Raw genomic sequence first — 18,416 nt, forward strand, 5'->3', positions numbered from 1 at the left:
CAGCTGTATAATCCCAAAGTATGTGAGCGTGCCCAGCCACCATCAGCAGCCCACAACCCCAGCCAACCACCTCACATGCATGAGCAATACATAGTTGTCTATGCCTCTGATGTTTTGTTGGTGATGGTTGATGCAACACTGTGGCGATGCGTATCTGATGTGGAGGTCAGGGGACAGCTGGATGGATGTCATGTTTTTTTTTTCTTGAAATGTTCTCTTAGAATGGTGAGAAAAATCTGATACGTTATGAGATTTAATGATGGAGCAAGATTCTAAGGTAGGTTCTGACAGAAGTTACTCTTGTTAAGGAAAAGAGATGGGAGAGTTGGATTATTTATCTGTATTATTGATTTTATATTTATGAGAATAGTTTACATTCAAGGGGAAATGGAATTTATTAGAATTTCACTTCTATTACAAGCTTTTTATGTGTGGCCTAGTCAGTCCAAATGATCTTCACATTTTGAAAGGTTTGGAATTCATTAAAAGAAAACAAAGTATCAGCCACACTGCTGCTTTGCCAAACTAGTAAGTAAACAAAAAATCCAAATGAAGCAGTTTAATACTTAGACTTAAATGAGAGAGAAACTCCACAGAGTTAAGTAAAGCATAAAATGGATATTTCCACTAAGGCTATCTTAACTGAAGCAGCTATCTTTTTTTTAAGACAAAATTAATGTAATTCTGGCTTAATTTAGTTTTGTTTTATCAAGTCAGCAGAGTTAATTCTATGTCAATAAAAAAAGAAACTCAAGCTGTGCAAATCATTTTACACTCTATGTGAATTTCTGGAGGAAATACTGAAAACATATTTAAATTGCACCATAGGAACTGTGAGTACATTTAATTTTACATTTTAAAAAATGTCATTTGTGTTTCTTGGAGAATAAAACAGATCCAAACAAAACAAACCATTCCATAATTCAGTGTTTGGGACACAGTGGGTTACAAATTGAAGAAATTCTCTCCCAGGCCAAAAACAAACACTGCCTAACATATTGTTCTTCCAATCGATACCAGACTCAGCAATGCTGGGGGTTTGTGGCTGCCCATTTCCTCTCCAGCAGCGTAAGGTAAGTATCCATACTGTTTTATGAATGAAGGAGATGCGGCTCCTGGTGGAGTGATAGCATGGAGGTTATTGTGTGCAATTCATAGTGTTTCTTTTGATCCCCTGAGAGATGTTATCTGGTCTGAGCTTGTTCCTGTAAGTAAATAACTGGTTATTAAAGAGAACTAAATAAACCAGTTATGTGATCTGTATGCAGCTCAGCTCCACCTCTGAATAGCCTTTGAGTAGTCTCAGAAAAGAAGAAAAAACAATTAGAGTTTATATACTGTGTGGTTTAAGAGGATGAAATGAAAGACAGTCATTCACTTTACGGATTGTTTTAACTGATTACAAATTGTTCTGGAGTGTATGTATGAGGAGTTTGTGTAGCATGAGATTTGAAGTCTATTTGATCTATCCATGGTAGTCCAATTTTCCTGTAATTTTGAAGGGAAAGAATTGATCCAAGTCTTTCCAGGAAAGATAACTTTATTGTTTTCTCCAAGATGGAAAATGGAATTGGTATTAAAACATCAATGCTGCCAGCAGGATGATACTGGCACCTTGGTATGGAGTCTTGCAGGAAAATTCATAAACAAACCTGATACTTCAGAACATATATTACCTGACTATGGGAAAGAAAAAAAAATCATTCAATTGTTACTTCCCTGTGGTGTTTCTGTATGTGGCATCTATTCCTACAGCCCCAAAGATCTTGTCATTTGATAGAATCTTTCTGAATATTTTAAAGTAATTTCCTCCAAAAGTACATGATTTATTTATTTCAAATGAGGATTAGATATGTTTTTGACATTGTTATTTGCATTTTGAGTTTATTATTCATTCATTCATTCATTGCATTCATTAGACATTTATTAAGGCCTTGCTGTATCTAACATATTTGATATATGGAGCAAACCATTTTCAACAGCTCCCCCCCCACACACCATATATTTCAGTGTCATATGCAGTAATAATGATGAAGTGAAACAAATAAATACATGTAACTGACGCTTGCAATTACCAAACAAAAATATTACAGAATGCAGTTGACATTCTACTTTATTCTTCTAAAATCTAAACAAAAGTAAAAATCCAAGTAGTCATATGGAATGATAGAATCGAACTAACCCAAGTTCCATTTCTTCATCTTCACAACCGCTATGTGATTGGTAATTTCAGATCTAATGTTTAAATGCAGTCATATTAGTACCACAGGAAGTGGAGGCACGGACTGTGCCTGAAATGTGTTCACATATTCCTAACTGCTATGAAGTTACTCTTAAAATGCTCACAGGTAGCTGAGTCCACATATGTTGAGGCCGGACAATATAACTGAGATTTCTCCAAATTCCATGTAGACTATAAGGCTTATTGGAAGATAATAAAATGTTACTAATTTTAAGCATACACACATAAATATGTATGTGTGTTATTGTTACATAGGAAATATTATGTAAGTATATATGCTTATATACATATATCTATTATCTATCTGTCTAGTTAAATCTCATCAGTACCTGTAGCATTTTTTTTTTTAGAACTTAAAGACATTTGGGGAGGATAGAGTATTTTGCTGATATTGTTCAAAATTGCCGCAGTACAATGATAATAAAAAACAGCAATTTTTTCCCATTCTTTCATTGGAGCAAAATCTACATTACATAAAATTTACTGTCTTAACCATTTTTTAAAAGATTTTATTTATATATTTATAAAAGACACAGAGGCAGAGACCTAGGCAGAGGTAGAAGCAGGCTCCCTGCAGGGAGCATGATATGGGACTTGATCCCAGGACCCCGGGATCACAACCTGAGCCAAAGGCAGATGCTCAACCACTGAGCCACCCAGGTGCCCTCCATTTTAACCATTTAAATGTATAGTTCAGGGGATTAAGTACACTTACAGTGCTGTGCAGTATCACCATTATTCATCATTAGAACTTTTTCATCCTCAAACTGAAGCTCTGTACCCATTAAGCAATAACTTTCCATTCCTCCTTCCTCCAGCTCCTTGCAATCACCATTCTGCTGTCTCTGTGAATTTGAATACTCCAGGTGCCTCATATAAGTGTAATCATGCAGTATTTATGCTTTCATGTCTGGCCTATTTCACTTAGCATATTGTCTTCAAGTTTTATCCATGTTGTAGCATGTATCAGAATTTCATTCCTTTTTAAGGCTAAATAATGTTCCATTGTATGTATATGCCACCTTTTGTTTATCATTTCTCTGTTGATGGACATTTGGGTTGTTTCCACGTTTTGATTATTGGAAACAATGGTGCTATGAATTGTTGTAAAATATGTTTGAGTCCATAAAGCATATTGATTCCAGTTGGCTTTATCATCTTTAAATCTCCACAGTGCTCCCTCTTGTAATTTTTGCTTACCCACCCTGTGCACTTGGTACCTCAATGTATGGAGGCACTGTTGTGGTAGGGAAAAGATACTATGCTAGATAGGAGATTCAGATTTTGGTGTCAACTCAATGGCTGTGTGAATATAGATGTCACAGCTGAGTCTCTGTTTCTTCACTGCCAGAATGACATTGTTTGATGAAATCTTATGTACTATTCACTCCATCTTATGCTTTTATGAGTGTAGGCAATGACTCAACTCTGTTTGGAAAGTACTTTTGCCTTGAAGCATCTCATTCTTCACAGTAATGCTGTGATGTTAGTTTTATGGTCATTCCTATCCCATGAGGATAGTGATCCTTTTTTGTTTTGTTTATTACTGTCTTCAAGACTCTAGCATTACTATCTGGGTTAGAAAAGCCTCCCAATAAATATTTGTTAAGTGAATGAATTTTCAAATGATATTAATAGAGTTCAGAGAAGTTGAATTACTTATCTTGAATACTTTACACAGTAAATAATGTCTGTTCTAGAACTTAGTCTTCTAATTCCAATTTCTATGCAATTTTCACCATTCTATTTTGACATATTATATTCCCAGCTATAGGAGCAAATATTTATTAGTAATGTGCCTTACTTCAGTTTCATTATTTCATTAATTTTAAAATGTACTCTGAGTATATAAAATTGTTCTAGTTTTATAGATGAGGAAACTGAGCTCAGATAATTGATGAAGTGATTGGTCCAAATAGGTAAAGGGCAAAGCTGGGATTTAGACACCAGGCTTCCAACTCTGGAGGGAAGTTCTATAAATAATTAGAATGAGCAGACACTGCTACTTGAAAAAAGGAATTTGAACTTAACCTGAAGAGAATTGTAGAATAACTTTAGCAAAGTTAAAGGAACAGTAGTATAAGCAAGATTAAGGCAGGAAATGAGTGGGTCTGTTCAGAGGGGTCTTTTTGGGAAATGGGCATCTGGAGCTGCTGAAAAACTTTAGGGCTGATGCAGTAGGTATTGAGAGATGAAGGGAACTTTCTCACTATTTCAGAGCATACTTGGTATGTTTTTGGTAGGTTCATCTGTCTGTTACTTAGCTTTACACAATAAGTCATTCAATTCCATGAATACACCAAGACATAATTAGTCTCTAGCGCGTTGATTCATACTAACAAAATCACAAGAGAAGGACTCATAATTCAGAGTTATTTTACAGTAGGAAATTTGCTTCACCTGAGAACTAGTGGGGCCAGGTGGGTGAGGGAAGAACAGTGGAGATTGTGGTAGGGAGATGGCAAGCATCAGTGCTAGAAGTTATTTCAGCTCCGGAGATAAGACGAATGATTTTCTCACATATTAAATCTCATCAAAGAGAATTGATATCCTTTCTTGCCAAAGTAAGTTGATGAAATACTATCCTAAACTCTAGAACTATCTAAGGACATGCAGCCTGTCATTTAAAAATCTCATCTCCTACAGCTGCTACAGGATAAACATTCATTCATTCTTGCCCTCTGCTGCTCTCCTTTTTAACACCAGGATGACATTATCATTTGATCATTTTTTCCTCATGTGTGACAATCTTGAAGTTTGTAGTTGCAAAGCCATTTCAGGGCACTGGGTTGAGAGTTTTGAGGCCCATATCAAATATCAGTTTTGTCAATGATTTGACAGTGTATTTGAGCAAGACACTTCTATAGATAGGCCTAAACTTCTTCATCCTTATACAGAAGTGTTGGAGTAGATAATAATAAAGATTCTGTTCTGCCCTAATGGATTGTAATATATTTAAAACTGCAATGGGGATCCCTGGGTGGCGCAGCGGTTTGGCGCCTGCCTTTGGCCCAGGGCGCGATCCTGCAGACCTGGGATCAAATCCCACATCAGGCTCCCGGTGCATGGAGCCTGCTTCTCCCTCTGCCTGTGTCTCTGCCTCTCTCTCTCTCTCTGTGACTATCATAAATAAATAAAAAAAATTAAAAAAAATTTAAAACTGCAATGGCACATATTTATTTTTAAAGTGAATTTTCTATAATGGGTCTTTTCTGTTTTTTTTTGTTTTTTTTTGTTTTTTTTAACTTCTTATCATCTTTTCACCTTGTCAGTTGGCTTAGTTGGAAGAGGAGAAGTGACCTAGGGGAATTCCTTCTGTCAGTTTTTAATAAGTCATTGGTAGCGACTTTATTTTTGTGCTGTGCCTCACACAAATTGATATGTTGAAGTTCTAACTCCTAATGTGATGGTATTAGGAGGTGAGGCCTTTGGGAGGTGGTTAGGTCATGATAGTGTAGCCTACATGAATCAGATTAGCACCTTTCCGAAAGATCCCCAGAGAGCTGTCTTGCCCTTTCCATCATGTGAAGACACAGGGAGAAGATGGCCTAGCATGAACTAGGAAGTAGACTCTCACTACCAATACCTGATTTGACTTGCAGCCTCCAGAACCATGAGAAATAAATATTATTCAAGCCCCCGAGTCTATGGTATTTTTGTTATAGCTGTCGAACAGACTAAGATAGTCCTCTTATTTCAACTCAGTCAATCACCCATCCCTGCTTTTTCCTCTTAGTAGTCAGGGAGACTCTAAGGTTTGGGTGGCATATGTCTCCCACAACCCTCAATACTTTATCTTCAGTGCTCTGCTAAGTTAGATGTCACTCCTCTCTCTGCTGCCTAATGTTCCCACCCTAATGGACATCTCTGCTTTTTTTTTCCTCCTGTTTTCATGGTCCTTGCTGGCTACATTTTTTGAAATGTCTCTACTGTCATTTTATTGGGGTTTCAGGAAATAATGGAGATAAACACATGTATTCAATTTGCTGGGTTTAACCAGAGAAATCACCTCTGTAATATTTGATTAAAGGTATGAAATGGAAAATGTTGGCGAAAATTATTTTGGCAGCCATGTGTGAATAATGAACTGGAATAGATCAGAAACCAGAGCCCGGGAATCAAAGAAGACTGTTTCCATAAGTATAGTATAAAGCGAAGAAATAGGGGTTTCCTGATGAGAACAGCTTGAGTCAGAAAGTTATATTTGGAAAAAGAATAAAGTAGGACTTAATAAATTTTAAGGTGCTGAATAACCATGGTCAAACGAGAGAGAAATTGAAGTAAGCGCCATGATTTAAAGCTGTTTTAGTGCTGTTGATTGGAGCCAGGAAGACTGTGTGTCAGTGTTAAAATGAAGCTGGACTTAGATGAATTGTTGAAAAATTTAACACTGAAAGGAAAAAGCACCAGGGCAGGAATGAAAAACACAAGAATTCAGACAAGGATTTCAGTTTTATTTTGAGGTGGATGAGACCTGATCTGAGCATTAAACCAGTGAAGAGATAAAAGATTTTAGTATATGGGAGGAAGTGGGTATCTGGTGTGAGGACTCCTGGTTTGGTAGCCCAGAGCTCTTTCCAAAGTGTGTACTTTGGTGGTGCCACAAAGGCTTGTTTGCCTACAGGATACTTTGTGAGTCTGATGGTTGTGTGCCAGTAATGGCCTGGGTGCAAAAGGTGTTGCAAACACTTGAATCATCCTACTTCTTCTTGGCCAGTCATCTTGAGGTTTACCAACTAGTTCCTACTGTTAAAATGATCAGAGCTGCCTATTCAGATGATTGCAAGTAGTTACATATTATCTAACCTATCTTTCTGGCACTCTTCTCTGTTCCTTTGTATAGATTTTTAAGGTGATGCTTACCGATTTTCCCTTAGTTCCTGAGAGTCCAATTTTCAGGATCTGTGCACCATGTAGCATCTGCTAACTCATCCCTGAATGTGTTGGTTCTAAGATTGTAAGCTCCAACTATGTGCCAGATCTCCCTCTCTACCTTCTGAGTAGTTGACTGATAGGTTTCACAACCCTCACTAAGCATTTAGGACTTAAGATCTTCATATATTTGATATTTTGTTTTGTTTACATATTCATATCTCGAATCTTGCTTTATCATTTTAAAAACCACTTGAAAACTATCATAATATTATAGCATTTTTGATGTGGTTACAGTTACACTCTGGCTACTTCCAGCTTCTGGGATTAATCTTTTGCCCTTTTCCCGATCCCTCCCAAAGAAAAGCTTTCTCTTGACATCAATAAGTTCTGACGTTAGAGGTGGATTTCTTTCTTGATTGGTCTGCCTTCCTTCTCTCCTTCCTTCCTTCCTTCCTTCCTTTCTTCCTTCCTTCGTTCCTTCCTTCCTTCTCTCCTTCCTTCCTTCCTTCCTTCCTTCCTTCGTTCCTTCCTTCCTTCCTTCCTTCCTTCCTTCCTTCCTTCCTTCCTTCCTTCATAGCTGTGTTTCAGACATTTCAGTGGGAGCAAGGTGCTTTGGTAGTGTCATTCTCTTAATTTTAGAATTCTTCACACTTTGCAGAATCCTGCTTTGTCAGCTGCTGCTGTGTATATATATTCCACAAGGGCAATGTATAGCCATGGTCAGAAAATTGCCATAAAAATTAAGAAATTAAAACTTCTGAGGGTAAATTTGAGGAAACTCGGGACATACAAATAGGAAGTTACTTATTGTACAATTTCATTTAAGAATGAAGAAATACTATCAGTCCTAGAGAGAAAAAATTTGAGTATTAAGTATAGATTAGAAAAAGATGATCATGACACTGATGGGCAAAATATCTACAGTTTATGATGAAGTAGTTGGGAGAAAGGACAGAAATGAAAATATATTTCTGCCAACGAACTGATTAGGGACAATAAATAAAATTCAAGAGTATGTGTTGTGGTTTAAACTGAATAGATTAGGGATCCCTGGGTGGGGCGCAGTGGTTTGGTGCCTGCTTTTGGCCCAGGGCGTGATCCTGGAGACCCGGGATCGAATCCCACATCGGGCTCCCTGCATGGAGCCTGCTTCTCCCTCTGCCTGTTTCTCTGCCTCTCTCTCTCTCTCTCTCTCTCTGTGTGATTATCATGAAAAAAAAAAAAAATAAATAAATAAATAAATAAATAAATAAATAAATAAATAAACTGAATAGATTATTAATACAGATAGGAGGCAAAGAAGTAGCTGAGTCAGAGTATAATAGAATATGGTAAAGTAGCAGCATATTGATTCATATACTATTACTGCTCTTTTTTTCTTGGAATTTTTAAGAAGTGAATTTGTTTTTATTGATGGGTAGTTACTGTTGGAAAGTATTGAACTCTAGAGTGTTCACATAAGGGATATAAAAAGGAGTTATTAATACATTATCTTATGATTTTGAGTGAAGTCTATATACGGTATGTCTGGGGAGCAAAGCAAGAGACTTCTGGAACATATTTTAAATGTATATAATTAAAGAAATTTCAAAGAAAGGTTAAATGACCAGACTCTCAGGGATTCATAATATTCCACATTTTCTATCAATAAAGAAGCATTGAATTATGTTTTTATGAATAAATACATAATTCTTGTGTGTATTATGGGCATGATATGTTGAGAAATGGTACCTATGGAACAAAAAAGTTAATAAAATAGTAATTCACTTTTTTCCCTCTTTATGTTAAATTTGTGGACACATAAAATAGAAGTGAGAGTTTCTAATACCGTGAGGAAAAGTGAATAATGATCTTATGTTAAAGTATGATAGCTGGTGACACTTTTAGTTAGTCTGCCTATTCTCAGCTTGGAAAAATTAGCAATATATATTAAGTCTCTAAAATAATAAAAATAAGTCCTCAGACCCCCATGTTTTGCTTTAAAGCCGTCTCAATATTTGAGCAGCCAGGCTTAGAATCACAGGTGTTCCATGTTGCACTGGATGGAAAAGGTGCTTTGAAAATGATATGTGATTTAAAGATAAAAATGAAGACTCCCTCTTCCTTCTACATTCTGTCCATAAGGAGAGTTTTTAAATGAAAATTTTCAAAAAGATTCTTGGAAGATACCCAAGTTGTTGGCTATATTGTTACCAAGACCCAGTAGGTTTTATTGTTTTCCTCTTAATCTAATTTCAAGAGTATATGTATTCTGATGAGGTTTTTGGATTCCCTAATTCTTCTTCTGAGGTTCATTTCTATCAGGTATCCTGTCAGTTAAGCTGGAAGTACCAAGCAAATAGAGGTGGAGAAATATTATTTTTGCCTGATAATAAAATGCCTCTGTTGGATATATTGAGTTGAAAAAAACCATAGGAAGGCCAGCGAGTGGATCAAAAATGAGATACACATTGAGGAATCAAGGGAAAGAAGCCATCACATATAATTTAAAAGGAAATCAGATTGTCAGAGGAAAGCAAGTGTTCAGGAAAAATATGATTAGAAAAACTTCTTGCTCTAAGTAGATCATTGGAATATATTTTTAAAAGGTTTTATTTATTTATTCATGAGAGACACAGAAAGAGAGGCAGAGACACAGGCAGAAGGAGAAGCAGGCTCCCCACAGGGAGCCTGATGTGGGACTCAATCCCAGGACTCCAGGATCATGACCTGAGCTAAAGGCAGATGCTCAACCACTGAGCCACTCAGGTGCCTCATATCATTGGAATATTTTATTTGTCCTGCCATGACACACTGAATATATAGGTATGTGTTCGGTGTATACTTAAAGTTATTTTTTTAATTTTTAAAAAGATTTTATTTATTCATTCATGAGAGACACACGGGGGCGGGGGGTGGGTGGGCAGGGACACAGGCAGAGGGGGAAGCAGGCTCTATGCAGGGAGCCTGACATGGGACTTGATCCTGGGACTTCAGGATCATGCCCTGGGCTGAAGGCAGGTGCTAAACCGCTGAGCCACCCAAGGATTCCTATACTTAAAGTTATAAAATAAATGGACAAAAGAGGGTTGATTGTACCTAAGAAAGCAAAATAATAATGTGATCTTTTCAAGTAAAAAATTATTTAAATTAGCAAATGGATAAAAGAGATGTGAAAAATCAGACTTACTATAAATACCTCAGAAGGAATAAACTTGTAGCCCTTATAAATCATGACCTATTATGATTAAAGAATGTCATGGTACTCCTTTGCTAAATTTTAGTAGTGGGAGCCATTAGCACAATTGGTTATAACTTCCTACTTTTGAGGCATAGATTTCATTTGCCACCTGGGCTAGATAGCTACAAACATGGACTATTTGGTAGAGTTTTGTGGCATGGCTCTGTATGATAGCCAGATGGGAGCTCTGGGTAATCAAGGTGTGACCAGCCTTGTATATACAACCCAGAATGTCTACCTTTTGATGCTTCTTAGCACAATTGGAGTTGTAGAGTATAGATACAACCTTGCCATAAATTTAAGGGCATAAGGTCCTGTCTTTGAATAGTGGTGCAGGTAAATTCTCATTGCAATCTATGCATTGTTTTGTCAAGAAACGACTTTCCACATAGGATATATAACTCGTAGCAGAAGTAGATGGTGCTTTTGGTAAGACACCATTCTGTAAGAGGTGCTGCTTGCTTATCCAATTAGTTTGTCATTTCCATCAGTCAACTAGACTTTATATTATCTACTATTTCTCTCTCTCATCAACTTTGGACTTTATAGTAAATACTCAGTAAGAATTGAAGGCTATAGAAGCTTTCTGTATATCCAGTGTAATAAGTATGTATCAAGATGTTTCTTGTCAGTACCAGAGAATTTTCAGTCTCTGAAAAGTCTAGTGTTAAACACAGAGTTTTCAACAACTGCATTTTTACCTTACCAACTACTGTGTAGATGTGTACTTGTAGAATTTAAGATGATTCCATCTTTAACACACATTTTTAAAATGCCTGCTCTAGTTGCTAAACACCTTTAGGAAGAATCCTACTATTTGTATGGCTTCTCAGTCTTTTCATCCTCCCTAATCCTGAGAACATCTATACTACTCCTCCCTGATTTGGAGTGGGAAATAGCTTTGGCAAGCTTGAATTTTATCTAATGGTACAAACTTGTGACAAGTAATGAATAAGCCACAGACATTTAAAACACAATATAATGAACATAGATAATATTTTAAATATCACTACATATATGATAAGTATCACTACATTGGTAATCATAATATATAAACATATCAAGGTAACATCCTGTATTCCTTAAACTTATGCAATGTTACACATCAAATTTATTCATTAAAAGATGAAGTAACAAAAATGAAAAAGGAAAAGAATGGATTTGAACAACATGAAGAACCCTGTATCTCCTGTATTTTTCCGTGCCCGTTGTCTTTCCTGAATGGAATCATACACTCTTGGTGCCTTATTTAATAATCCCACCAAGTATTCATTCAGTTACCCTTGTTATTTTCAGCCAAGTCTTGTGATAATGCCCCTGTATTTCTGAAAAAAAAAAAAAAAAAAAAAAAGAATGGGGGAGAGGTAGGAAAAGAACCATCTCTTATGCTTGTAGTAAATCTTATGGCTATATATTTGATTTCCTATAGCTCTCTCCATAGCCAATCTAGTAGACCATTGTAACTGGTGATATTTTGCTTGATAAAGAAACTAAAACTCAGAGACATATGCAAATTTGTAGGAAATGAAAGCAAGAATTTTAACATCCTTTTCTCCTTCCATCCTATCCCTATAAACCATCTTACAAAAAGTTGCCTTACCAGGAAGACTCTTGTATGACTTTAAATAGGATGTCTGCCAGCAATACTGATAGGAAAGGAAAATGACTTTAATAAAGGAAACGAGAATGAGTGCAGAGGCCACTGCCCATAATCTCCTACATACAGGGCTTACAAAGGTGAGGGCTGCAATTATACCTCTGCAGGAATTATAACATTTTCAAGTGTTAATTACGTCAGTATTCTGAAGCTCTGAATTATTGCTTGGCACAACTGAAACTGTCGAGTGTACAAAATAACACTGTCATAAATTTAAAAGTATAAGATCCCATCTTTGAAGGGTAATACAGATAAAATCCCATTGCAATTAGTATGTTGTATAGGTTGTTAAATTCTTTCTGCATAGGTCTAATTGTCTGTTGGTCTATTAGTAGCAACAGAAAAATATCTACAATAGATTTTCTTGGCTCCCAACAGGGATGTATGTTGGGGGAAAGTAGGAGGAGTATGAAAAGAAGGGAGATTATATACATATGTATATATATATTTTTTTCTTTTTATGGAAAGAAGGGAGATTATATATATATAAAATAATTGCCTAGCAAATAAGGCCTAGAATGTAAGTAATCACAAGAATATCTCAGACTTATAGTATTCACTTGGATATGTCCCAGCATTTTAAATTGAAAATATTGCTGACTCTGTACTTTGCTCTTCATTGTGTGTTATGATGCCAGCTGGGCAGAGCTTTTCAGTGAGATTTATTTCAATACAGGACAGCTTCACTTGGTGCAGGTACAGTTCGTACAGAATTACCCATTCAAAGACATGGTACTCATGGTACTCATTCATCTCAGGAACCTTAAAGCCCAGAGAACTTCTTACTTTTTGTTGCACTATTTGATTTTTTAATTTTGCAGGCTTCTATTGACTGGATGTGTCCCCTTTGATTTCATGCTCAGTGTGATGATTTTGGGAGGTATTAGGTCATGTGGGTAGTACACTCACGAATGGGGTTAGTGACCTGGAGAAAGAGACACTTTATCCCTTCACCATGTAAGGACACAGCAGAAAGATAGCCATCTATGAACCAAGAGGAGGCCCTCACCAGACAATGAATCTCCTGGTGCCTTGACATTGAACTTTCCAGCCTCTGCGAAGAACTGTGAGAAATAAATTTCTGTTATTGATAAGTTACCCAGTCTGTGGTAGTTATAGTAGCCCAAACAGATGAAGATATGGACTAAAGGCTTATGTCAACTATGTGGGCTTAATATGCAAATAATAGGAAGTGGTCTCTGATAATGATAAATGAACACTCATGTTTGGGCACTAAAATGATGCACTGGCTACATGTAGTCATTAGTCATAATTAATAATTACCTTCCATTACTTTGTGTTATGTTACAGTTCTCACGTCTCTCCTTGTCTCTTATCTAGTATCTTTAGCTATTGTCAACTAAATGAACAGATTGTTCAAAGAATGCAAAATAGGATCCAGACAACTCTCCCAAGCACACACCCACACATCGTCAGTTGTGTTATCAGCCTTAGCAAGAGAATGCAGCATTTAAATTAAATTGATTTTTTGAAATCATGAGTTATTCATTGGAAAATGGGGAATGAAGATAACCAGAATTTTTTTAATCTTTTATTAAGGTAGATAGCATATATTTTTCCAGAAATGGTTTGTTTAGAGATAACCCAGCGGTGGCTTAGAAACTATCTTTTGGTTAGACAAACAGGTGGTATAATCTTTTTTGTCATCTTAGTAAAAGTAATTATTTGCTAAAAAGACATGAGCACTTTCCCTCCTTTGTTACTAGTCTTTTTTCGTACTCTTATATAACTTAATGCTTTTCAAAATACTTCCACTATGGTATTTTATGTGATCCAAAGGGATGTTTTCCAGCTCTCAAAAGAACAGCAGTAACAATAAAAACCTTTCACAGTAAAAAGATAAATACAAAATGGCCTGGAAATGAAAACACAACTAAATGTATCTGAAATTATTGAGAAATAAGGTCTGTGAACCCTTCTTCCCATGTGATAGGATGGTTCTTTAAATCAGGACTGCACTAATTTACAAATAGTTCTGTTTTAGGCACTGTTACATACTGTATATGAGTTTTAAGCCATTTCCTTATCAAAACAATCCTATGAGTTTAAAGTCATTTCTTGATCAATACAACCCTGGACAGTGTCACTACCTTTATTTTACAGATGAAGAAATTGAGACACAGAGATATTAAGTAATTTAAGTTATGCAGCTGGTAAAGCTAGAATTCAAACCCAAAGAATCTGTCACTCAAGTCTGCATTTTCATACGTAACTTATCAACAGAATTTGGCTTGGAGTAGAGGAAGAATTTCTCTTTGAAAAACTCAACTGAGATACTGAAAATATACTTGTTCTCATCTAACTTTAATTTTTCTTTCTCCTTTCTCTTCTAGGCAACACTGTTGAATGCTAATGAATGTATATTTTATTCAACCTCACCAGTCATTTGGGGGTAATTAATCTGAGTTTTACATATCCAGCCTCTCTTTCAATGAGTAAACTTTGAGCAAAGCATGTTTCCACCACTGAGTATTTGCTTCTGCATGTAGGGGCAAATGAGCAGCATATTTTTGATTCCTGTTTTGCTGTCCTTGTTATTGGATTCAGTGGTAAAGAGGAATGGCAAAATCGTTAATCAGAGTATAGAGATTCATTTTAGCAACGGATTGTGGGAACCCTCACACACAAAGATACCTAAGTTCATCAACAAAAAACACAGCCTGTGATTTGCACAACTGGACACGTAGGCGCTAGTCATTCTACAGCACTGACACTGGTATTCAAATAGAAAACTGTCAGCAAGCCATTTGCTCTTTCAGCAATGACCAGCATAAGTATGAAGTATAATAACAGAATCAGGATGCCTTCTCCATCTCTGTTAATTTTGCTTACCTTTTTCCTTTTTACCTTGCTTGGGGTTTTGGGGCATCCTTGGGTTTTGTTTCACGGCATATCTGTCATAGTTTCCCAGGATTCTGCAAGTTCCTGGGAAATTCTTAAAGTGCTTGTATATTTTTCAAAGAGGTAAAGGAACAGTGCCCTGCTTCAGAGTATAGTACTTGAGTAGCTTGGGGTACAGTGTTGCCCAAGGAGGTGTGGCTTGGGCTTAGGAAGAGATGGCTAAGGCTTTGACTAAGCTTTTAGGAAAATTTACACTGGAAAGCTCAGTGCCCCCCATCCTCTTTTGTGCTGTGCAATGTTTTGAATTATGGTGAATATATCCCTAGAGATTAAGTATATGCATGTTACACGTGTGTGTGCACGCACACGCAGTCAACTTGGCCTCCAATTGTTCCATCTTTACCTGCTGTTGGGGCTGGGAACAACTGTGAGGGAGGTACTGGGTTGGGGGGAAAGGCAGATTTGTTGTGGTATGTACTTTTATATTCTTGTTGTAATCCTTGCGCATGACATATAAAGAAATGCAACATAGCAGGAAAAAATTTGCAAAAGCTTTGGTGCCCCATAGCCAAGGGCTTCAGCTATAGCTCAGCTTTTGCTCCTCATCTGTCACTGGCCAAGCTTCTCTTTCTAAGTCTCAGTTTACTCTTTTGTGAAATGAGAATGGCACCACATACCTTGTAACACTGCTGTGGAGATTTTCATAAGATTATAAATTTACAGGGCTAAGCTAGGACCTGATAAGTGGCAGTCATAAAATTTAGGATAACAAATGCTAGGATTTTAAAGCATACATACTAAGTAGTTTACCCAGGTGACTATTAATTCTGTTGATGGGGTAAATTCTTGACTTTTTTGACAGAATTAACTGAATAAGTCAAAAGATTGAACCTGATTGATTTTTAAAAATTTTAACCACTTTACCCCCACCATAGATATAAATAATTTGACCAATGATGATTTTTTTTGATTCCTTATTGATTGAGGCTTAGCACATAGTACACATGTTCTGCTAGTTACCTAGCCACAGGAATATACCAACGTGCATGGTTTTAAAAATATTGGCCATAAGGGTTTATTTCTTCATATGTTTTTAGAAATGGTATATAGTAGGGAACCTTCTAAATCAGAAAAGAGAACATATTCTGGGCAGTATATGAGTGAATGTGAAGAACTAAACATGAACAAGAAACAACAAGTGTTGGCAAGGGTATGGATAAAAAGGAACCCTTGTATATTATTGGTGAAATGCAAACTGGTGCAGCCAATGTGGAAAACAGCATGGAGTTTTCTCAGAAAGTTAAAAATAAAACTACCCTATGATCCAGTAATTGCACTTCTGGGTATTTGCCCTCCAAATACAAAAATACTAATTCAAAGTGATACAGACACCTCTATGCTTATTCCAGCACTATTTACAATGGGCAAATTATAGAAGCAACCCCAGTATCCACCAGTAGATGAATAGATAAAGAAGATGTGGTATACACATATAGAGAATATTATTCAGCCATAAGAAGAATGAAATCTCATCATTTACAATAGCATGGATAGAGCTAAAGAGTATAAGCTAAGCATATTAAGTCAATCAGAGGAAGATAAATACCATATGATTTCACTTATATGTGGAATTTAAGAAACAAACAAGGAGAGGAAAAAAGACAAACCAAGAAACAGACTCTTAACTCTAGAGAATAAATTTACAGTTACCAGAGAGGTGTGTCGGGGGATGGGTGAAATAGGTGAAAGAGATTAAGAGTACACTTACCACAATGAGCACTGAGTAATGTATAGAATTGTTGAATCACTATGTTGTACACATGAAACTAATATAACACTGTATGTCAACTCTACTGGAATGAAAAGCTTAATAAATTTAAAAAATAAAAAAATAATTAAACATAGGATAGATTCTCATCCTCTCCACCTTTTATCCTTCTCAAGGTAGGAAAATTGGAAAACATTTTGGAATGAAATGATTAGAAAACGATAACGAGTGGTCCCTCCCAGAATATTTGAAAATATGAAATGTACTTCTCATTTGTAGCATGCATGTGTTTTTTAATTACAAAATAAAGATAGAAGCATATGAAACACTCAAAAGAGCTAGTTTATGAGTAATTCAGAAGGATCAGACTGGGGTAGTATATGTATTATGTGTAATTTGCTGCACATGTAATGATTGTGCTTAGTGTCAGCCCATTAAGAAACATCTGCCTTCACAAAAACACTAGACTAAATTATGTTTGTGCCTCACAGGACATCTTCAGTGTAGATAAATAATATATGTTTAGAGGTTTTATAGATTAACTTAAAATGTGTCTTATTTTTCAGTTCCTTTGGAAACACACTACTCAGGAACATTTAACTTAATTTCAGTTTGTTACGATGATCCTGTTTCTGACTTGAAAGCCTCATCCACAAAACCATTCAAGATCATTTTTATCAGCATGCCCTGAAAATAATTATTAAAGAAACTAATATTCAGTCTCTTCTAAATTCGTTTTCTTGGTACATTTTAATAGTGTCTACTAAGGGTTTTTGAGACCATTTTAATCCAAAGTTTAGAGTGTTACTTATCAGAACTTTTAAAATGCTTAAGGAAAGCATATCCAAAGCCTGCTATCATGTTGATTGCGACTAGTGAGGACCTACATTTACGTTAAAACAGTGTGTTGTGAACAAGGCAAATATTTTCCTCTAGTCTTTGTTCCAAGACTGTAGTAATCTGTAAATGGAAGGTTATTTTAAGCTCACTACATTTGTAATATTGTTACCATTAGCAAAAATCACATAGAAAACGGATTTATTAAGAGCACATGCATATGTGTATTATGGTATCCTATGTTATTTAATAATAGCTTAAGTTATTTCAGATATGAAAGGCAAAAGATATATCTTGGAGAATTTCTCAGATGGAAATTTTATAAAGAAATGTTAGAGAAAAGAAGATCTGTATGATTCAGGCAGAGAACATGAAATAGTTTATGGGAATGAAGAGAAAGATGGGGAAGGAATTTTCTCAGATTGGCCAAGGGTCTGAGAGAAAGAACAGGTGCCTGGAGTCAAGGTGAATTGAGAAGAACTGGTTTTGAGAATGGGCCCAGTCTCTCACTAGTTGTATGGTCATGAGAAAGTAATTTAGTTCTAGTGGCCCTCAGTTCATTTATCAATGAAGAGAGAAGATTTGACCTAATGATCTGTAGTATCTTGTCCTGCACTAATCTGTCATGATTATTCCAACATCCAAAGCTAGGCCATACTTTGCATCATTGCTCCTATGGTTCCATTAGGATAAAACCTAGGATTGTATCCCCTCCCTACCTGCCCCCACCGGAAACCTTACTCTTCAATTTCCATTTTCATGTTGCCACTTGAATTATTTGATTCATACTTACCACTGCTTTTCATAATTTATAAAGTATTGTTTTCAAGGACAATTTTGGTCTTTAAATTACTTTGTTTCCCAGAAAATGTATTATTCAGATATTGCCATCATCAAAATTACAGAATCATAGAATATTATAGTGTAGGGGGCCTTTAGAGGAAGCTGCTGTTTA

General features: G+C 36.1%; 1 long non-coding RNA gene across 1 annotated transcript; it reads left to right on the forward strand.

Annotated features, from left to right (window-relative positions):
• The first annotated feature begins 929 nt into the window (after positions 1-929).
• On the forward strand, positions 930-17,313 carry LOC119865305. Its single transcript, XR_005376710.1, has 3 exons — positions 930-1,073; positions 14,349-14,407; positions 17,191-17,313. It is a non-coding gene; the product is annotated as an uncharacterized LOC119865305 (long non-coding RNA).
• Positions 17,314-18,416: the final 1,103 nt, after the last annotated feature.

Source organism: Canis lupus, chromosome 23, assembly GCF_011100685.1.
Source record: "Canis lupus familiaris isolate Mischka breed German Shepherd chromosome 23, alternate assembly UU_Cfam_GSD_1.0, whole genome shotgun sequence".
NCBI lineage: Eukaryota > Metazoa > Chordata > Mammalia > Carnivora > Canidae > Canis > Canis lupus.